A 24,497-nucleotide genomic window follows, 5' to 3' on the forward strand; every position below is an offset into this window, starting at 1 on the left:
GGTTTATAGAAATATATCAGTGATATAAAAATGGTAATTTCACTGTTTGAAACAGTGAAATTACCACTTTGATAATTTCACTGTTTTGAATTTAAGCCCCTTACGTTGTTTCAGTGAAATACCAGCGTTCACAGTACTGGGAACCAACTTAATGACGCGACGTCGTCAATGACGTCACGTTGTATTATTATTTGGCGCGCTTTTCATTCAGTATTAAGTTTAATGTTTTTTTTAAACGTTTCTTTGCATATAATAAAAAGAAAATTTGTTTAGTTTAGTGTAAGATCGAAATATATTTCACCTTGTGAACACCAAAAGTTCATATTTCACTCGTGGCTGCGCCACTTGTGAAATATACCTTTTGGTGCTCACTCGATGAAATATATTCCGATCTTACACTGAACTAAACAAATATCCTCTATATGATACATGCTTTTCGGTGGTTTATAGAAATATATCAGTGATATAAAAATGGTAATTTCACTGTCTGAAACAGTGAAATTATCACTTTGATAATTTCACTGTTTTGAATTTAAGCCCCTTACGTTGTTTCAGTGAACTACCAGCGTGCACAGTACTGGGAACCAACTTAATGACGTGACGTCGTAAATGACGTCACGTTGTATTATTATTTGGCGCGCTTTTCATTCAGTATAAGTTGTAATGTCTTTTTAAAATGTTTATTTGCATATAATAAAAATAAAATTTGTATGGTTTAGTGTAAGATCGAAATATATTTCACCTTGTGAACACCAAAAGTTCATATTTCACTCGTGGCTTTTTTGTGCTCACTCGGTGAAATATATTCCGATCTTACACTAAACCAAACAAATATCTTCTATATTATCACATAAAACGCGGCGCAAGAGTGTAATAAATAGAGGATATTTGTTTGTTTTGCATGTAAGATTGAAATTTATTTCATGCTTTCCAGTGTTTTATTGTAATATATCAGATGTTTATATTCTGATAAACCACTAGTGAAATTTATAAAATATAATTTTCACTGTAGCCGGACTATATCTGAATGCGGATGAAAAGAAAATCATAACTGAATGGAATAACAGGCAGAAATAAATGCCATCATTTGTAAATTTTGCTTCTTTAGGAAAAGAAAGCCGATGTCACCATACATTATGTTAAAAATGTAACAAAATTAGAAAAAATTAACAGAACTTTATTTCAAAATTGTTGATGTGACGTCATGATGTGATGACGTCACAAAGGAGAATGCGCGACGATACGCGGCAAAATCAGTAAAAATTACTTAAAATCACTTAAAACGCATGAAATAAAAAGAAAATTTATTTGTTTTACATATAAGATTGAAATATATTTCATTCGTGAACACCAGCTATTATATTTTCACTCGTGGCTACGCCACTCGTGAAAATATTGCATCAGGTGTTCACTTAGTGAAATTATATTTCAATCTTACATGCAAAACAAACAAATATCCTCTATATAATTTCACCGAGTGAACACCAGATGCAATATTTTCACGTCATCATATCATGACGTCACATCATCAATTTTGAAATATAGTTCTGTTAATTTTCTCTTATTTTGTTACATTTTTACATGATGTATGATGACATCGACTTTCTTTTCCTAAAGAAGCAAAATTTACGCATGACGGCAATTATTTCTGCTTGTTATTACATTTAGTTATGATTTTCTTTTCATCCGCATTCAGATATAGTTCGGCTACAGTGAAAATTATATTTTATAAATTTCACTAGTGGTTTATCAGAATATAATCATCTGATATATTGCAATAAAACACTGGAAAGCATGAAATAAAGCCATTTAATAAAACGATATTTCACTAGTGTTATAACACTTTGACGTAACGTCATTTGCGCTCATGAAACATAGCGTTGAAGCGCGCTAATGTTAGCGTTACACTAAGGGCGCGTCATTTGAAAATTACTCATTTTAACAATTCACTGTTCTTATTTTATATATGCACGGATTTATATTACAAATCCGTGATATATGTGAAAACAAGAATATTATATTCGTGTAGATTCAAGAACGAGTTGAATAAAACAATATTATGCTCGCCAGCGGCTCGCATAATATGATTTTATTCAACTCGTTCAATAAATTTAGTATTAAATTACACTCATTTAATATCCTCTATTTAAGCTAATAAAAAAGTAAGCGAACTAAAGACAATTTAGAATATATGAAATAAAATGAAATGATATCTTGCATGAAGCATTGATAAATATATACTACTTTGTTGGTCGAAAAAACAACAGAAGTAAAATATCAATTTACAAAATCTTAATATAAAGTCACGCCTGTTATAATCAGTAAATAAACAAATAATTTTTATTTTTGAATTATATTTTAAAATATTACATCAATATGCCAATTTAAACTGGGTGTAATAGTGGTCAGGTTCTAATGAGAATCAATGCTTTACACGGAGACCAAACGATCACAAATTATAACTTGAGTAATTCTCAGGGCTCAGTAGATTTATATATAAGTGTCACTGTATAAAGATGATGGACTAAACAACAACAACTAGTAAATACAATTTCAATCAATGCTTTTAATTCATGAAAAGCCCTAACACATTTAATGAGTATACTAATCAAACTATATTTAGTTTTATATTAAGAATAACTATATTTATTATTTGATTAAGATTATGTTTATGATATATTTTATATGTGGTCGATTATAATAAACGTAAACGTTTGTATAAGGGCTAAGTCCAGTTTAATGTTTCAAGGTTAAGCCTTGTTGTACTGACCAGAGTAGGTACAGTACCTAACCTAGCTAACACTGCCAAAGTCAGCTTATTTATACAATTCAGTATTCACTACAACAATTTGATTGGTTGAGAATAATAATGTATATACCATGCAATAAGTATGAAACAATACATAGTAACTCATAACCTATAGATAAACTGTTAACTTAGATTACCGTAAATACCCATCCTATTACACTTGGTATGAAAAATATACGATAGAAAATTTTAACTTTATAGTGCACCGTAGGGAACGTGTTACAGTATTGCCTTTTTCGGTTACAGTATAGAAATTTAAAGATGGAGGATTATTTGTTGGGAGGACAGGTAGGTGATTTTTAATTCAGGTCCATACGGCAAGCAGTTTAGTTTCTAAAAGATGTTTTGTGCTTTGCTTGTAAGGAACAGAATCCGGTATCTAGTCATATATTTCTTAAGACTCTGCACCCCAGATTTATTGTTATATTGTCTCATAAATATGCAGATTTGACAGTTTGAAAATTTGAATCGAGAGACCAACGCATTTTTCTCCAATTTCGACATTATTTATGTATGCCTAGAAAAAGAAAATCTGCAAAACGTTAGTCCTTTATGTTGGGAAACGTTTATAAAAGTAAATGAACAGCTGAACCTATTTTCCTGTTCGTTAAATGCGTTTGAAAAAATAAACAATGTTACAGTATAGAGCGAGGTGATTTGTGTAGGGTTACAGCATAGACCTAGCGATTTTTATCCGATTTTGTTACAGTTTATACTCAGATTTCGGTTACAGTTTAGACTTCGATATTTTCTATATATACTAGGTAAAATGTATGAATGTTACATAGACTTTTAAATCTCTGTGAGCTTATTGGCCCGGTGGCTATTCGTCCGTCTGTCGTTCAATCTCATCCGCTCAGTAACTACTTGACTAAATGTGATGAAATTTACATGACTTTCTACCAATTAGTTGTTCAAATGGTTTCGGTTGCAATCGGGGATACGAAAACCCAAATTATAGATTTTGAAAAAAGGCAATGTTTAAAGACCCTTCTCGTCTCGAACCAAAAGCATTCAAATCAAATCATGATCATGGCGTCATTTCGAATGCTTCTTTGTTGAATTTACGATTATTTTGTCATTATTAAATTAAAAGTCGTTTTTTCTTATTTCAGACATTCTGTATAGCAGTTTTCATGTTTCTGAAAAAGAAAATAATATTGAAAGTTATAGAGTATAAATTAAGGTCAGACAATTACAATATCTTCTCTAGTGAGCCTGATGGAGGTACATAAAAGTGGCAGAGTCGGGATAAGGCCGTCGACTTCAAATTATCTTTCATTTACTGCTGTAGTTGAAATCCAATCATGACTTTGGATTCTTTGTATGTGAGGAAACTATCAAGCTAATTTACTGAAGGTCGGTGGTTCTAGTCAGTTGCCCACTCGCGTCTGAAATGTCAAAGGGATTCTGGGGTCTTTCTTGACACTAAAGCAGGAATGTTTTCACAAAACCTGAGTGTCGTTGAAACTTGAAATCCAAGAAAGCCAAACGTAACAAACCCTTTTAAATACTTACAAAATACATTATGGTAGATGGAAATTCCAACTTGAAATAAAATTTAACGTTGAAATATTGCTCACTTAAATACTGTTTAATCATTCTTAGGGTATTGCCTGCTTGTTAATTGTGTCTTTTGACAGCTTATCTATGGTATGCAGGCTTCATAACCTCCGATCCCCTCTCAAAATTTCATTTTATTTAGTTTCACTAATTGTATTCTCGTTTAGGGCACACGAAATTACCTGGGGTAATATGCCGCTTTTCATAGAATGGCAATAACGTGTCACATTGAAGGTTCCATGATAACCGCCATATGAACACATCCACAGATGTTAAAAAATCTAAAGTGTACCAGTTCATGTTTAATGTGAATTATGCTGAAGCCGGTGCTAGGAGGCGTGGACGGTAGCTTGCAGTTACAACTACTGTCCATGAACAGGTTTAATCAAACTGATCCTGCAACATTTTCAGGTTTTCCGTGATGGACTTCTGTTAAGGATTCTTCTTTTTTCTCTATTTTTTTACTAATAGGCATAATTATAATGTGTAATGAAAACAAGCAATAATCTTTCTTCTCTCAATACAATTCGATAAAAGTAACTGTTGTTGTCGTGTAAACAGTCCTTACTTAGGACATTACTTATTCTGCAAAAAGTCTCAATCTGAAACTTAAGGTAAGAAAAATAGCAAACTATAACTATTCTGCTGAAGAAAAAAAGTAATATAACCTTTCAAAAATGCATTAAATAGAAAGGTATGAGTAATTTCATAAAAATAATGGTTACACGAACTTTGTTTGAAATTTGGCAAGTATCTAAACTGTAACCGAAATCTGGGTATAAACTGTAACAAAATTGTATCAAAGTTGCTAGGTCTATGCTGTAACCCTTCAAAACTAACCTCGCTCTATACTGTAACATTGTTTATTTTTTCAAACGCATTTTACCAACAGGAAAATAGGTTCAACTGGTCATTTACCTATATAAACGTTTCTAAACACAAAGGACTAACGTTTTGTAGATTTACTTTTTCTAGGCATGCTTAAATAATGTCGGAATGGAAAAGAAATGCGTTGGTCTCTCGATTCAAATTTTTAAACATTCAAATGTGCACATTTATGAGACAATATAGAGATAAATCTGCGGTGCAGGGTCTGAAGAAATATATGACTAGATACCGGATTCTGTTCCTTACAAGCAAAGCACAAAAACATCTTTTAGAAACTAAACTACTAGTAGTATGGACCTGGATAAAAATCACATACCTCTCTTCACATTAATAATCCTCCATCTTGAAAATTCTATACTGTAACCGAAAAACGCGATACTGTAACACGTTCCCTACGGTGTAGTGGTGTTGTTCAGTGTTGTTATATTTTTCTGGTCCTTCTGGATCATTGATGCCAGCTCTATTATAAGTGTTGAGAATTGAGTACCGCTCAACCCGGTGCTACGGGGCAAGAGTGATATTGCACTTATTTAGTAACCCTCATGTACACACTCAATCAATCCGAGTCTGCAATTTTCATGTAATTTTGTTGTGATTAATGCTTCTGAGGGATCACTTTGTCTCCAGATTTATATACCTCACAACATCAGGTGTCAAGTGCTGTGTGGCAGCCGTAAAAAGTTGTCTCGTTATTCACTTCAGTGTTGTTATATTTTTCTGGTCATTTGGGATCATTGATGCCAGAACTATTAAGTCGATGCCTTGGTGCGAAAGGGTTGTAACTCGATATTTTGAAATTATTCAGGAGAGACAAAAACTTATTTATTCTTTTACATTCTAATAAATACTTCTTTAATTTTGGTTTTTGGATTTCATTCATTTAATGATATATTATTGATTGGAAAGGTCATTTTATTTTGTCAGCATAAAGAGATAATTGATAAAGTTTCAGTTACAACCCTTTCGCACAAAAAAAAAAAAAAATTCAAAAAATGATTTGGTGCGAAAGGGTTGTAACTAAATTTTTGCTTTAAATTCTGATAAATGTAATGGGTCAAATGAACAGACCCAATCTTAGTTGTGTTTAGTGTGAACTAATTTAACATATTGCCTGGATATTTCAGTGAAAAACCTTCAAATTTTATGTTTTTGAAATATGATTTCAATCAAATGATTTTTTTTTAAAGAAATTCACTTTATATATAATATTTTTTCCATATGACACACAGTTCAGATTGTCAAACCCATCATAAGTACCAAATATGCATTAACATGTATGTTTTTTGCAAGAATCAAAGGTAAATTTTCCCAATTATAATTAAATGTAAACTTACATAATGACAAAACCATCTAAGACACATTTATTTTTGGTAATATAAGCCTTTAGAAAATGAGAATACTCTTATTTTATTTTACAACTATTCTATACATTATAAGGTTTTTCTTAATTTGAAAATTTAGATAATTCCTAGTTGTGTTTTTGTGTACAAATTCTATAAATTTAAGCATTATCCAGGATCTTCTTTACTATTAAGCCAAAAGTATGAGAACGATGATAATAGATGTTCTAAGCTTCTATATAATTATATGCTCATGCTATTCTTACAACTCTTTACAGTCCCAAATTTCATTGTTTATAATTATATAAATCAGTCAGTAATTAAATGAGAAAAAAATAAGGCCTGCAAATAATAACAATTACAAAATGCAATCCCCTGTGACCCCAATAAAATTCACAGGGGTTCACACAAACGCACATACAGCTGAGGAAGTTATTAACATCTTTAAGAATGATTTTAAATAGCAGATACCGGTAGAATATATCTGATAATTTACTTTTATCTAACAGAAAACAAAGGGTCAATAACATATTTTACTTAATATTCTTACACGACCCGCATTTTTCCCTATTGAGCATAGAAGAACCAAAAGTGTGCGTTATTATGCAATAAAATCACTGTTTGACATTCTATATTAAGACATGTGATGTAATCATTAAACACGCAAAATGTGACGCGCTGAAAATGAGTACGGAAACAAATCAGTCGCAGTTTAGCTAAATATAAGGTAGAGCAGCATTAAAATTTTATTTGTTGATGTCGTGTTAGAAAAAAAATAATATATCCAAATCGGTGATTTTATCACTTGATAAAATTGAATGTGCATCATTATATCACTCGGGATGCGCCCTCGTAATTCCACACATCCGACCTCCAAACAGTGATTTTATTGAGCGATAAAATCACAGTTTGGGATATATTATTTCTTATATAATATACCTATGTAATTTGTATTAAGCTAGACCTACATCACACTGGCCATATCTTTCGCAGAAGCGGTGGGTCTACCGGTGCGGCGATGGAAATTTCGTCGCAGAAGCAGTGGAAAAACATGGCTGTCGGATAGTTTTTTGCTGGTGTCGGTAAGTTTATGACTTATTTTTACGTTATGTTTTTATGTTTTACTGATAACACCTAGTGAGACTGGAGCCCGCATATGTACTCTTCCAACTTATTACACGCATGGGGTGCAAATCATGACAAGTTATGCAAACACTTCTGTACAGTTTGACGAGGAGACACCACTTTTGCCTAATTTTGTTTATTACACTACAAATGTACTCAAAACTACCCCTAGATACACTGGCATCGCATCGCATGTATGATAATATACAAAACAACCATATTTTGGAACTTTTGGAAATTGATATTACCATTTTCATAAAAGAATTGACAAAAATTGATTACAACGCAGACGGCGGTGGATTCGATTGCAACGCAGTGCGGTGGGCCCGATATCATTTATGTCTTTTTTTAACGTTAAAGTCACCGACACTTAGGAGTTGAGCTCCAAACACCTAAAAATACAAATGAAATATATATTTGTTAATCCTAACACATATAGTTGTTATATATATCAATGAAAGTAAATATACGCTATTTTTGCATCATGTACCTTATAAATATGTTTTTATAAAACAATCCCTGTTTTTTATACTAGTTTAACATATTGGGGTTTATGTTAACTACATGTATGGGTTGTTTAAAAATTAATTATAATGTATACATTAATTATAAAATTATCTTGTATTCTATTTTCTATTTTCAATCTATGCATCATGTACCTTATTAATATGTTTTTATAAAACAATCCCTGTTTTAGATTCTAGTTTAACATATTGGGGTGTATGTTAACTATGCAGTGCTTAAATGGTAATTTTAACTTATAAATTGAATTAAAAAATACTTAAAGTTTGTATTTTCTTTACAAACTATGCATTCATTTAACTAATAAAATGTCTTGATAAATTAAATCCCAGTTTGGACACTAGTTCAACATATTGAAGTATATGTTAACTATGTATCGCTTAAATGTTAATTATAGCTTATACTCGTATATTGAATTTAATTTATCAATTTAACAAATCAAAATGTCTTTGTAGTTTAACACACAAGAGTCATCATTAACTATGTATTACTAACACATTGATCATAAATTTATTTTGAACTGTATTTTTACTTATGAACCGTTTGTGATAAAATTTTAATACATTGATAAGATGAGAGGAGATGAGATGAGATGAGATGAGATAAGATCTGTTGATAGTGACACTAATTTCAGCTTTATTGCTTTATCTATTTTTTTTTATTTTATTTCATTTTTTCAATATAAATTTACATGTTAACATTAAATTATATCAAATTTTTATTTAACGTGTACAAAGCCATAAATTGGCTGCATATAATATAAAACAATATAGAATGCATTTTGAAATAAAATATTACAAAATACCTGACAAAAAAGGTAGACAAAAATGTTGTTTATTGGCCTATGAGCGAATTGCACATGTACGCGTTCAAATTATCGTATATTTTGTTAATTGTAATCTTAAAGTCACAATTTAAATTGTCGCTCTTTCGTTTTCGTTGCTTTTCACGGTCTGTCGTTCCTACTTTGGTTGGACAGTTTGGTGGTTTTTGTTGTCCAACTTTGTGTCATCTATTATAACGTTTGCTACAATTGTTTTCTATATGAAAGCGTATTTGAAGTTTCTGGTTAATCTTTTGATTTTATCATAATCTATTCTTAGACAATAAAGACGTCTGGCTCTGCCAGACATTATTAATCAAATTTCTATGTTTGTATTTTAACTCTTCTGAGGATGACACAAATTAACAAGGAGGAACATGTACCGTGGTAAAAGTAAAACATAAATACATCTCCAAACTTTTCATGAAAATAAACATGAATATTGAGGCGTGCTGCTTTAAAATCCAAATAATTGTATATTTATTAATTCCAGCACATATACTTATCATATATTTCAATAAAACTTACATATATGCTGTTTTGAAGAAAAAGTAAATATTTATACGTCAAAAATATACACAAGATAAAAAAAATGTGTTAGAAAAAATTCGCACATCCTTCAAATCACCTTGCAATTGATTCTATTTCCAACATTTTCACATTATCCTTTTGACACGAGTCATCTATTAAACATATATTTCTGGCACTTATTATATATTTTCATCATATTTTTCTTTTTCAACAATATCAAACTTCATCTTCATATACAAACACACTATGTGAAAAAATTTAAACTATCGCGGTTTTATTTACAATGTATTACAAAATATTTCAACAAATTCAAGCGTGACACTCAGCTCTGTCGTATTTAAATGTGGTGCGCTATGAATGTGAGAACCCGCGTTATCCCGAATGACTCCGATTATAGCAAGGCTGGTTCAAAGCGCATTTATATACAGCATATCTGAGAGTCGTTTTGTTTTCAAAAAAGCGTATATTTACTTTCATTGATATATATAACAACTATATTTGTAAGGATTAACAAATATATATTTCATTTGTATTTTTAGGCGTTTGGAGCTCAACTCCTAAGTGTCTGTGACTTTAACGTTAAAAAAAGACATAAATGATATCGGACCCACCGCACTGCGTTGCAATCGAATCCACTGCCGTCTGCGTTGTAATCAATTTTTGTCAATTCTTTTATGAAAATGGTAATATCAATTTCCAAAAGTTCCAAAATATGGTTGTTTTGTGTAATTATCATACATACGATGCGATGCCATTGTATCTAGGGGTAGTTTTGAGTACATTTGTAGTGTTATAAACAAAATTAGGCAAAAGTGGCGTCCCCTCGTCAAACTGTACAGAAGTGTTTGCATAACTGGTCACGATTTGCACCCCGTGCGTGTAATAAGTTGGAAGAGTACATATGCGGGCTCCAGTCTCACTAGGTGTTATCAGTAAAACATAAAAACATAACGTAAAAATAAGTCATAAACTTACCGACACCAGCAAAAAACTATCCGACAGCCATGTTTTTCCACTGCTTCTGCGACGAAATCTCCATCGCCGCACCGATAGACCCACCGCTTCTGCGAAAGCTATGGCCAGTGTGAAGGCATCGAAGTGTTGAAAATTGAGTACCGCTCAAGCCTGTGCTTGGGGCCAAGAGGGATGTTGCATTTATTTATTATCCCTCATGTACAGAGACTCAATCAAAGCGAAACTGCAATTTTCATGTTATTTTGTTGTGATTAATGCTTCCGTTGGATCACTTTTGTCTCCAGATATATATACCTCACAACAGCTGGTGTCTAGTGCTGTGAGGCAGCTGTAAAATGTTGCCCCGTATTTCACTTCAGTGTTGTTTCATTTTTCTGGTCCTTTGGGATTACTGATGCCAGCTCTAATATAATTAAGTGTTGAGAATCGAGTCGGTGCTAGAGGACAAGAGGGATGTTGCATATATTTATTATCCCTCATGTACATATACCTCAATCAAACGGAGTCTGCAATTTTCATGTCATTTTTTTGTGATTAATGCTTCCGATAGATCACTTTGTCTGCAGATGTTTTTATTTATATGTTTTTGTGTTTATAGTGTGAAGCCAATAGTTCTTATAAAACTTATATCCAACTGGTCAATATAGATAAACAATTTTTTATATCAATGGTACTGGTTGTACTTAAAGCTACATTTAATAAGTTTCATAAAAAAGAAATAGCTACATTTCATTAATTAAATGTGTTTCGTATCGACTCCCCTTCTTATTTTGGTGTCCAGACAACCAAAATGAGTTTTATAAACCTAAAATTCTGAAAACTCATTGAGGGGAAATATGACGTACGATTTCTATTTGCATGAGGAACTCAGCCATTGGGTCATCCGTACAGCAATATAAAATCTTCAAACATTTTCAAAGAGCAGTCCGAGTTTAACGGTATATTTTGCATTACATTACAGATGTTTTCATACAATTCAATCTTTTTTTTTATAAGATGACTACTTTTTGTAAATGACACGCCTAAGTACACAACTGTCTTTAGCCAAATAATTGATATATTATCAGTCAGTAATTGTATAATAAGCCGCTGATAGAGGTTAATTGTTATACAAATCAAAAGTCAGCCTCATATAGACGCACGGACAAACGGACGTACAGTTCAATTAAAATATATGTATACATAGGCAGTTACTATTTACAGTGGAATAATAAAAGCAAATAACATTGTGGCAACAATGATTTATTGATTTAATATATAGATAATATCTTAAAACAAATACAAAATACAAACATACAAAATCGTATGTTTGTGAAACATGATAATTATATTGATGATAATTATAAAATATGTAGTAAATCGTAGACAAATTATGTCCAAGAAAAAAATAAGTTTTTATCTCCTGCCAACAATAGTCTTGTGTCCAGCCTTATCTAAAACTTCTATGCGGTTTGGGAAACAGTGTTTTTTTTAAATGTAAAAGGTCTGGTAGATAATTTTATTCTTTTTAAACAATGTATATATTTATCTTAACGGGTCTCCACTAAGGTTTTCGGCATGACGAACCATAAATAATTATTCAAGATTAATGTTCAATTTGATGGAGGTTTATATATTCTTTTTATAACGCTTTTCACTCAAACCAGATCTTTCTGTTTTAACTGTCGCCAATGATCTATGTAAGAAATTCAAATTTTATATTTTCAGGTTTTTTAAGTGGAGTTCCTTTAAATCACCAAAAGAAAAGTATTCTCATTTAGATATATCAAAGTATGTCAAATGGTTGGATACCAAATGCCGTTTAAACGATAGTTTTAGTTTGGCGGATTTTGTTTTTATATAGCAGACCAAAACAACACAAGCTATTTGTTGTAGAGGATAATCTACAGTAATATTTCCTATTAAGCTTCATAAATCTGACAATTGGTCAAGAAAGCTAAGTCCCTTGGAAGTTGTTCATATTATTATTATTAAGCTTATGCAGCCATATAGTTTTGATTTTTATCATTTTTAGAACTTTGTCTTTGTAACTAATTTGCATATCATAATTATTTGTTTCTGGAAAACAAGACTGTTTTTTACGCTGAAATAAAAATTTAATCAATTGACAGTTAAAAAAAGATAATTTCATTAATTAGACTTTGACCGTCCATTTACGGTCAAGGTCACATCAAAATTTTTTAACATATTTGTTTGGTAGCAAGTCTTGTTTTGTCCAGGTATAAAAAAAACCTTTACATAAATAAAATTATGACAATTTAATAAAAATTCAACATTTTATGCGTAAAGTCAAGGTCGGTTCAATCTTTATGAAGGTCTTGTTTAAAGATTGTTTAGTCAAAGAATGAAAATAATTTATTAATTAATTTCCAAGTAACTGTCAATTATAGAAAAAAAATCAGTGAAAATTCAATAATTCAACCAACAAAAACAAGGTCATAAGAGAGCCAATGTCAATTTGAGTTGTGTATACATGTAAGCTTTACCCAAAGTAATTATTCTGTTATAATATGAAGTCAATCCATTCAATAATAACCAAGTTATAGCCAGTTACAGCAAAAAAAAAGCGAACAAATTTCCATAATTTGACCTTCAAGGTCAAGGTTATTTCTAAGAAAGGACAAGGTATGTCTGGTTAACTTAAAGTAAATCCTTAAAGATTATTATGCTCAAGTTTGAAGACAATCCATTCAAAAATAACAAAGTTTTAGCCACTAATTACAAAAAACAAAGAAAATTTAGACATTTGACCTTGAGGGTCAAGGTCATTTATGAATGAAAGTCAATGTTCGTCTAATTTACTCAAAGGTCTTGTCCAAAGGGTTGTTGTGGCCAATTATGAAGACGATATACCAGGAACTTTAAAAGAAATGATCAAGGTATAAGTTTGCGGACGGCAAGGGCAACTGCAATGGCAATGCCGACATGACTGTAACAATACCTCTATAGTTCTGGAACCTACCCAGATCATAGTATTGATTAGTAAGTTATGAATCCATTGGTACAGGTAGAGCTTAAGAAAAATACAACTTGCTGTATTTGGTTACCTCGTACGGACAGACGGACGGATAGACAGACGCGCAGACAGACGGTTCAAGTACTATATGCCCGGAAGGGCATAAAATTATATACGTAGTTTAAACTATCAAATTGTCATTATAGCAGCAATTCTTTTTATCATTCACATGAACTTTCAATGTAATAACTGTATAGTAAATAATATAGACAAATACAAATCTCAAAATGAATCATGTACACAAAAAAATGAAAATCTTATACATTCAGTAAAAACATTGTACACAAATATAAAAATTATACTTAGTCATGTACACAAATACAAAACTGATAGTACATCATGTGCACAAACTTTTATAGTATACCATTAAATGTAAAAAAATACAAATCAAATCGAAAGCTATGTACACAAATACAACCTATTTTAGCACTCAAATACAAATCTTCTAATAAATCATGAACACAATACAAACCTTATATATTGTAGTAAATTATGTAGACAAATACAAATCTTGTAAACAAATATGTACACAAATAGAAAGCTTACATTAAATTGATAATGTACACAAATACAAATCTTACATTAAACTATGTACACAAATACAAATCTTACCTTAAACTATGTACATAAATATAAATCTTACATTAAACTATGTACACAAATACAAATCTTACATTAAACTATGTACACAAATACAAATCTTACATCAAACTATGCACACAAATTCAAATCTGATATTGAACTATGTAAACGAATACAAATCATACATAACACTATGTACACAAATACAAATCGTACATTAAACTATGTACACAAATACAAATCTTACATATAACTATGTACACAAATACAAATCTTACATTAAATTGTGCTCACAAATACAAATCTTACCTTAAGATATGTACACAAATACAAATCTTACCTTAAACTATGCTCACAAATACAAATCTTACCTTAAAATATGTACACAAAAACAAATCTTACTTTAAAATATTGCACAAATACAAATCTTACCTTAAAATATGTACAAAATGTACACAAATACAAATCTTACTTTAAAATATTGCACAAATACAAATCTTACATTAAACTGTATACACAAATACAAATCTAACTCTAAAATATGCACACAAATACAAATCTTACCTTAAACTATGTACACAAATACAAATCTTACATTAAACTGTGCCCACAAATACAAATCTTGTAATAGATCATGTATCAAAATGCAAATTTTATACAATATTAGAGCTAAAACATATTGATGACATGATATAATGAGATATGTTTGTAAGCAACCATTTTTTTAAATTCAATTTTCATTGCCATTTTTTAACTTTTTTAAAGATTACAAGATTTGTGTATCAGACTAGATCCATGCTAAAACCTTTGTTCAAGGCAACCTAAAGATTTCCCCCGAGACTTTTGGTTAAAATCGACTTTTTTGTTGAAGAACTCACATATGTTGTTTAAAGAGCAACAACAAATAAAACTCTCTTTGGTGAGTGTTTTAGCGTTTGTGTATAGTCCATATACATGTTTTCATTTAGTTAAGGAATTAAAAGACAAATGCAAAATGCAACTAAAAGGGTTTTTTTGTCACAAAATCATATGTTTCCCAAAATAATGTATGGTACTGATTACTCCTGTTAATTTTTGTCAAAATTCCCAGAGCAGTTTGACCTTTTAAATCCGGACAGAATGTTTTCGATACCACAATGGATAATACTGATAACTCATGTGAAGCTTCCATGAAATCCCGCCAGCAGTTTGACCTGTGAAAGACGGACAATATTTTTCTGTTTTTAGCTCTGGTGGCTATTTTGTGGACCTAAGAGAAACGTGCCGGCAATAAGCACAATTAGGGATGGTACTGATCACTATTGTGAAGTTTCATTGAAATCCGGCCAGCAGTTTGACGAGTGAAAGCTGAACGAGCTGAATGTGGACCGACAGACGGATGAATGGACAGACAAACGGGTATTCAAAGGCAAAAACAATGTCTCCAAAAAATTTCGGAGACATAATTACATAAGTATAACTTTTGTACGGGCCTAGTAGACAAAAACGGGAGAATTTCATTAATTTGACTTTGACCGTTGAGGTCAAATTTTGGTCAAGGTCACATCAAAATTATTTAATATATTTGTTTGGTAGCAAGTCTTGTTTTGTCCAGGTATAAACAAAACCTGTACATAAACAAAATTACGACCATTTTCCAAAAATTCAACATGACCTTGTCACAGTCATAGAAAAAAATCAGTGAAAATTCATAAGAGTCATAACAGAGCCAATGTCAATTTGAGTTGTGTATACATACATGTAAGCTTTACCCAAAGTATTATTCTGTTATCATATGAAGTCAACCCATTCAATAAAAACCAAGTTATAGCCAGTTACAGCAAAAAAAAGAAAGAAAATGTTTCCATAATTTTACCTTCAAGGTCAAGGTCATTTCTAAGAAATGACAAGGTTTGTCTGGTTAACTTAAAGTCTATCATTAAAGATAATTATGTTCAAGTTTGAAGACAATCCATTCAAAAATAACAAAGTTTTAGCCACTTATTACAAAAAAAACAAAGAAAATTTAGACATTTGACCTTGAGGGTCAAGGTCATTTATGAATGAAGTCAATGTTCGACTGGTTTACTAAAAGGTCTTGTCCCAAGGGTTGTTGTAGCCAATTATGAAGACGATAGACCAGGAACTTTAAAAGTAATGATCAAGGTATAAGTTTGTGGACGGCAAGGGCAACTGCAATGGCAACGCCGACATGACTGTAAAAATACCTCAATATTTCTTTAACCTGCCCAGATCATAGTATTGATTAGTAAGTTATAAAGCCATTGGTACAGGTAGAACAAAGGCAAAAACAATATGCCTCCAAAAAATTTCGGAGACATAATTACATAAGTATAACTTTTGAATAGGCCTAGTAGACTGTTATATATACATATCACTCTTGAAACATAAACAACACAAAAACAAAAATCTATTTAAAGCAACTAATAAAATATATTCAAGAAAACAATACTTTTGTAGCTTTAAATAGAAACCAACTTGATAAGCTGTCATTTAGTACTAATCACAAATCTATATAATAAACTTTAACATATGAATGAAAGTAATTTGATATTTTCAATTTGTCTTTAAAAACTGTATGCATGTATACATATTATTTGTAATTATGACACTGAATTTTATTACATTTACAGTTGAGAAGGATTTACCAAGATTTCGAAAATAACACAAACATATTATTTACCACATTCAAATGCTATTCTCCATATATGGACATACATGTACATATTACTTTGTTTAAACTTTAAAGTGACATTATAATTTCATTATCAAACTGAGATGAAATAACCATTTATTAAAAAATCACTTTTATTATGGTGATTGATGACATTGAAAAATGTTTAGAATAAAATGTAAATCTGCCTGAAATGTAAAAAGACTTCCCCGATTTTTTTCTTTTATCTTTTTTTTCTTTCTTTCTTTGTGTAAAATTGAACGTTTCATATAAATTCAGATGGATATTTACAAACCTTTCCTAAGATCCATTAAAATGTTATTTATCGTTTATGCAAAATAGACTATAAAACTGAAAAGAATTATGCAATTAATTAAGCTGGCCAAATGAAAACTAATATTTTGGCTTTTCACCTGTTAACTTATCTCATTATATACCCTTGGCTGATTATAATGTCACTTTTAACTATCTTACTTAAAAATATTTTTGTACAAATATTGACAGGCAGTAGTATTTTACATAAATGTATATTTACATATTTATACATGAATATATATGAATATAAATAATGAACATACTATACAGTAAGAATATAATTCTTATATAATTATATAATAAAATGTTAATACATGTATACGTAAACATTCACAAAATATGGAAAATGAATTCCTGAGAGTTAATAATATACAGTCATATTCCTTGAGTAGGTTATTTTGATGGCTTTAATTGTCTGAGTTGTATATCCATGATTAAAACAGCACAATGACTTCAACTGTCTGGTAAAACAAGAACTCTAAGTGCCAGGTACTCAATAAAGTTATTATTTCAAATTGAACTATTTACTAATCAACACATGATTGGTTTGAGTCTGCAGATGGAAGAGTAATGTTAATATTAATAATTATCTATAATATAAATACCAGTATCTTTAAACAATTGCTGGACTTCATTACACTATGTCACTTTAGTATTTGTATAAATGCAAAATTATTCCATACATGAACTGTTCATTAATCCCATGCGACACATTATGTTTGTTCAGGACACATTTTGCAAATTGTATTCTATGATTTTGTTCATATAATAATTACAGAAAATTCCACATGAATGTCAGTTCTTGGATTAATTGAAGTCTCGTGTGAATCTGTCCATTTTTCTGGAAGAAGGAATACACCTAATGTTGAAAATACAAAATAATCAGTTTTAAAAAACAAGAGGGCCATGATGGCCCTGGATCGCTCACCTGACACAACTGCATCCAAGCAATGTCTTAAACAAGCATCATGACCAAGTTTGATGACAACTGAGTCAAACATGTGACCTCTAGTGTGTTATAAAGATTTTTCCATATTTGGGCAATGTGACCTAATTTTTGACCGGACACGACCCATATTCAAACTTAACCTAGAAATCATCAAAACAACCTTCCTGACAAATTTCCAGAATATTTGGATGAAAACTGCAGCCACTAGAGTGTTAACAAGCTTTTTCTATTTTTAGCTCCTATGACCTTGTTTTTGACCGGAGATGACCCATCTTCGAACTTGACTTAGAAACATCAAAAAAAGCTTTCTGACAAATTTCCAGAATGTTTGGATGAACACTGCAACCATTAGAGTGTTAACAAGCTTTTTCTATTTTTAGCTCCTGCGACCTAAATTTTGACCAGACATGACCCATCTTCGAACTTGACCTAGAAATCATTAAAACAACCTTCCTGACAAATTTCTAGAATATTTTAATCAAAACTGCAGCCAATGAAGTGTTAACAAGCTTTTTCTATTTTTAGCTCCTGTGACCTAGTTTTTGACCGGAGATAACCCATCTTCGAACTTGACCTAGAAAACATCAAAACAACCTTCCTGACAAATTTCCAGAATATTTGGATGAAAACTGCAGCCAATAGAGTGTGAAAAGCTTTTTCTATTTTTAGCTCCTGTGACCTAGTTTTTGACCGGAGATAACCCATCTTCGAACTTGACCTAGAAATTATCAAAACAACCTTCCTGACAAATTTCCAGAATATTTGGATAAAAACTGCAGCCACTAGAGTGTTAACAAGCTTTTTCTATTTTTAGCTCATGTGACCTAGTTTTTGACTTGAGATAACCCATCTTCGAACTCGATATAGAAATCATCAAAACAACTTTTCTGACAAATTTCCAGAATATTAAGATAAAAACTGCAGGCACTAGAGTGTTAACAAGCTTTTTCTATTTTTAGCTCCTGTGACTTAGTTTTTGACCGGAGATGACCCATCTTCGAACTTGATCTAGAAATTATCCAAACAACTTTTCTGACAAATTTCCAGATATTTGGATGAAAACTGCAGGCACTAGAGTGTTAACAAACTTTTTCTATTTTTAGCTCCTGTAACCTAGTTTTTGACCGGACATGACCCATCTTTGACCTTGACATAGATATCATCAAAACAACCTTCCTGACAAATTTCAAGAATATTTGGATGAAAACTGCAGCCACTAGAGTGTTAACAAGCTTTTTCTATTTTTAGCTCCTGTAACCTAGTTTTTGACCGAACATGACCCATCTTCGACCTTGACCTAGATATCATCAAAACAACCTTCCTGACAAATTTCCAGAATATTTGGATGAAAACTGCAGCCACTAGAGTGTTAACAAGCTTTTTCTATTTAGCTCCTATGACCTAGTTTTTGACCGGACATGACCCATCTTCAAACTTGATTTAGATATCATTAAAACAACATACTTGACAAAGTTCCTGAATATTTGGATGAAAACTGCAGCCACTAGAGTGTTAACAAGCTTTTTCTATTTTTAGCTCCTGTGACCTAGTTTTTGACTGGAGATAACCCATCCTCGAACTTGATATAGAAATCATCAAAACAACTTTCCTGACAAATTTCCAGAATATTTGGATGAAAAATGCAGGCACTAGAGTGTTAACAAGCTTTTTCGATTTTTAGCTCCTGTGACCTAGTTTTTGGCCGGAGATAACCCATCTTCGAACTTGATCTAGAAATCATCAAAACAACTTTTCTGACAAATTTCCAGAATATTTGGATGAAAACTGCAGCCGTTAGAGTGTTAACAAGCTTTTTCTATTTTTAGCTCATGTGACCTAGTTTTTAACTGGAGATGAATCATCTTCGACCTTTACCTAGAAATCATTAAAACAACCTTCCTGACAATTTCCAGAATATTTGGATGAAAACTGCAGCCACTAGAGTGTTAACAAGCTTTTTCTTTTTTAGCTCCTGTGACCTAGTTTTTGACCGGAGATGAATCATCTTCGAACTTGACCTAGATATCACTAAAGCAACCTTCCTGACAAATTTCCAGAATTTTTGGATGAAAACTGCAGCCTCTAGAGTGTTAACAAGTTTTGTCTATTTTTAGCTCCTGTGACCTAGTTTTTGACCCGAGATAACCCATCTTCAAATTCGATCTGTATTTCATTGAGACATGATAAAGTTTGATGATGATACAATCAAAAGTGTGACTGGTAGACTGTTAACAACCCAATTGTTAGAGTGTTAACAAGCTTTTTCTATTTTTAGCTCCTGTGACCTAGTTTTTGACCGCAGATGACCCATCTTCAAACTTGACCTAGATATCATTAAAACAACCTTCCTGACAAATTTCCAGAAAATTTGGATGAAAACTGCAGCATCTAGAGTGTTAACAAGCTTTTTCTATTTTTACCTCCTGTGACCTAGTTTTTGACACGAGATAACCCATCTTCGAACTCGATCTGTATTTCATTGAGACAAACATTCTGACAAAGTTTGATGATGATCCAATCAAAACTGTGACTGCTAGACTGTTAACAACCCAATTGTTGACGACGCACGACGACGGACGCCGGACATAGCCCCATCACTATACCTCACCTTGACCACTTTGTGGTCAGGTGAGCTAACAACAGTATTAGTGCAAGAACCTACTTCAGAAACATTTTTAGGAGTTTACATACCATGTACTTATAAGCAGGACACTCACTTATATTTAGAAAATTGTAAGACGTTATGATGATGTAAAATATGTATGTAACACATATATTCTGTACCAATTTCAATAGCTTATTTTTTAATTGTGCAAATGTTTACTGTATTGTGAAAGAACAAGAGTTTTGTTTGTAATTACATGTATACATGTTTATAAAAATATAATATCATAATTTATCTGTATATCATTTAGAGAAAAGCTAAAACAAGAGTTTCTAGTGAACGGAACGTTAATGTTTGCTATGGAGTCACTGGCTGCTTAATGTAAAAAGGCAAAGTTTACTTTATGAGTCACGAGTTGCTAAGGAAATTTAGAGTTTGCTATGAAAATTCAATGGCTGCTTTAAAATCACAGGTTGCTTAGTATAATGGAAGTCACTGGTTGTCATGGAAAGCAGACGAATGCAGTGGGATTCATAATTTGCAATGGACAGCCAATGGTAGCTATGGAAAGTCAATGGTTCCTATAAGAGTTACTTATCGCAATGGGAAGACAAGTCACTGTTTGCTGTGGAAGTCAATGGTTGCTATGGAAAGTCAGTGATTGCTATTGAATTAAGTGTTTGCAAGTCAATGATTGCAATTGAAGTCACTTTTTGCTGTGGAAAGTCAATGGTTACTATGTATGTCACTGGTTGCTATAATAGAATTCATTGGTAAAATGAATGCTATAAGACATCACTGGTTCAAAGGAAGATTTTGGTTGCTAAGTAAATTAACAGGTTGCCAAGGAAGTCAATGGATATTTTTGAAAGTCATTGTTTGCTATGGAAATTCACTGGTTTCTTTATAAGTCTATGGTTTCTATGGAAAGTCAATGGTTGCAATGGAAATCAATGGTTGCTGTTAAAAGTCAATGGTTGCAAAAACTGTCACTGGTTGAAATAAAAAAAAAGTCGCTGCTTGCTATGAAGAGTCATCGGTTGCTTTGGAAAGTTATCAGTTGCTTTGGAAGTCATTTTTTACTTAAGAAATCTATGGTTACTATTGTAATAAATGGTTGCTGTAGAAAGTCACTGGTTTTTATGAAAGTAAATGTTTGCTATGTAAAATCACATATATATCATTGTTTCATAAAGTCAATGGTGGAATAACACGGTTTGCAATGAGAAGTCAGTGGTTGGTAAAGGTCTATCAGTCGTTTAATGCCAAAAAATAAGGGTTTAGTTGGTGGCTGATTTGTGCCATTCGTGTTTTCGCCCTGCGACCCCGCCAAGTTAGAGGTTCTCTGTTTTAAAGAACCAGAGTTTTTACTATCTACAATTTTACAATCAAGCATGCCGGTGATATGCACAACTAGAAATAGTAATGATCACTCCTGTGAAGTTTTATTGTAATACCACAAGGAGTTTGACCTTTGAAGGCCGAACAAGATTTTTCTTTTTTTTTTCCTCAGGCGACCTTTTGTACAGCGAAGCAGAATGTGCTGGTGATGTGCACAATAAGGGATGGCACTGATCACTCCTGTAAAGTTTGGTTGAAATCCCACCAGTAGTTTGACATGTGAAGGCCGGGTTTTTCTATTTTAGCTCTGGTGGCCATTTTGTGCAGTGAAGCGGAACGTGTCGGTGATGTGCACAATAAGAATACAACGATAATAACAATAAGTTATTTTCTTTTGTTTAACCCATTACGCGATAAGTTCGCCTTTTAACGCCTTTTTAACCACCCCTCCTTTTTTGGTGTCTGTAATGGTGAAATAATGCCTTATTTAGGCCCCAAACACTTATTTGTGTTTGAGAAATGTTGTTTCAAATGCGACCACTTATTCGGCGCGGCCCCAACCAAAAGATACATCAGGGGGTTGCCAGAAGGGGGATGTGCCCCCTTCTGTTTGGGGTTAATAGTTAATTTTGGCAATTTTGAGATGTCCCCTCGTTGCCATGGTAACAGGAAATTTAAGACTGAGCATGTCGTTACAAAGGCAATGGTCCAGTCAACACTTGTGCAAAGTTTGATTAGTATTGAAGCAGTTTTTATAGTTTTATAGCAATTTGAACTTGTAACGGGAGACTTTTCAATGAAAACAGCCATTTTTCACAAAATGCTCATGAAGAAATGGGTTAATAGAGGGCAATTGCCTCTTTTTTTGTTACGGAATGAATTATATTTTTCTTTATTGTTCTGTTTACAGTCAGATGCCCCCCCCCCCTATCCCTATTCGGTAGTGCAGACATGCAGGCGACGGAGAAATGATCCTATACTCCGTAGAGGCGACACAAGAAGAGCATTATTCCGTAAAAATATTTGATAGAGATACTTCCTCCTGTGTGAATGTTGGGGACATGAACAAGTATACAAAGTTTCAAAGCCTTATGACAATGGACTTTGAAAATATTTGATGTGGTATGCAAACTCTTACGTAAATTCTTAGTCAAGAAAATATTTGAGGTGATACAGAAACCTTAAGGTAAATTCTTAGTTAAACAAGAGCACCGCTAGGCGGAGCATTATATGTCCGAAAGTGATATTTTTGTAAGGATGGAGCATTTGTAAGACAAGGAAATTAAATAAAGTATAACTTACAAATAGCTATATCTTCCTATGAAGTTTTAATATTGTGGGCCAAATGGAACATAGTTATGTTCCGGAAAGTTTAGTTTTAAGGTAATAGTGACCTTGACAATTGGCCTTGTGACCCAAAAATCAATAGGGGTATTTTACCCAATATGGACGATCATCCTATGAAATTTGAACACTTTGGACTAAATGGAATTTTGATTATGTTCCGGAAACTGCTTTTGGTTTTAAAGTAATAGTGACCTCAACCTTTGACCTTGTGACCCAAAAATCAATAGGGATGTTCTACCCAATATGGACAATTATCCTATAAGTTTAAACACTGTAGGCCAAATGGAAGTTAAGTTATATTCCGGAAACTGATTCAGTTTTAAGGTAAAAGTGACCATCACCTTTGACCTTGTGACCCAAATTCAATAGAGATGTTCTACCCAATATGGAAAATCATCCTATGAAGTTTGAATATTGTGGGGCGAATTGAACATAAGTTATGCTCAAGAAACCAAATTGCTAACGGACAGAAGGACGGACGGACAGACGGACGCCAAGGGGTATAACATAATATGCCCGAAATTCTTTCGGACAGATAAAAAAGGGCATAATTATTTCATAATGCTTGATAAGAATTCCTCCTAATGTGTACAGGTTGAAGGGCATGATGATGAAAAAGTGTGCAAAGTTTCAAAGCTATTTGTCAATGATTTTCAAAATATTTGATTGCAAATTGTAAGGTAAAAGTCAAAAGGGGGCATAAGTTTTTTCTCGAGTTACCACCTCCTACGCCGACGCTCGGCAGTTTAGGATAGCTTTTTAATTATTTGAATTGTCGAGCTAAATTTACCCCCCCCCCCCTTAAAATATATATAATATATTTTTTTCATATATATATATTCACATTAAAACATTTATCCACATTTAAAAAGATTTGTTTAACAAAAAGGCTAAATTAAACATAAATTCCATCCAAGTATGTGCCATACCCCAATGGAGTTTGCATGACATCCCTCATAGTAAGGCTTATCATACTTCCAGGCGCATGGCCAACATGTATACATGTATATGCCACATATTAATATTATAAAGTAGGAAAAGGAACAACACTTATTTGGTTAAATACATCTAAAATTAATCCAAATTCGTTCT

Source organism: Ruditapes philippinarum, unplaced genomic scaffold (assembly GCF_026571515.1).
Source record: "Ruditapes philippinarum isolate M1 unplaced genomic scaffold, ASM2657151v2 ctg5181_1_1_1_1, whole genome shotgun sequence".
Classification (NCBI taxonomy): domain Eukaryota; kingdom Metazoa; phylum Mollusca; class Bivalvia; order Venerida; family Veneridae; genus Ruditapes; species Ruditapes philippinarum.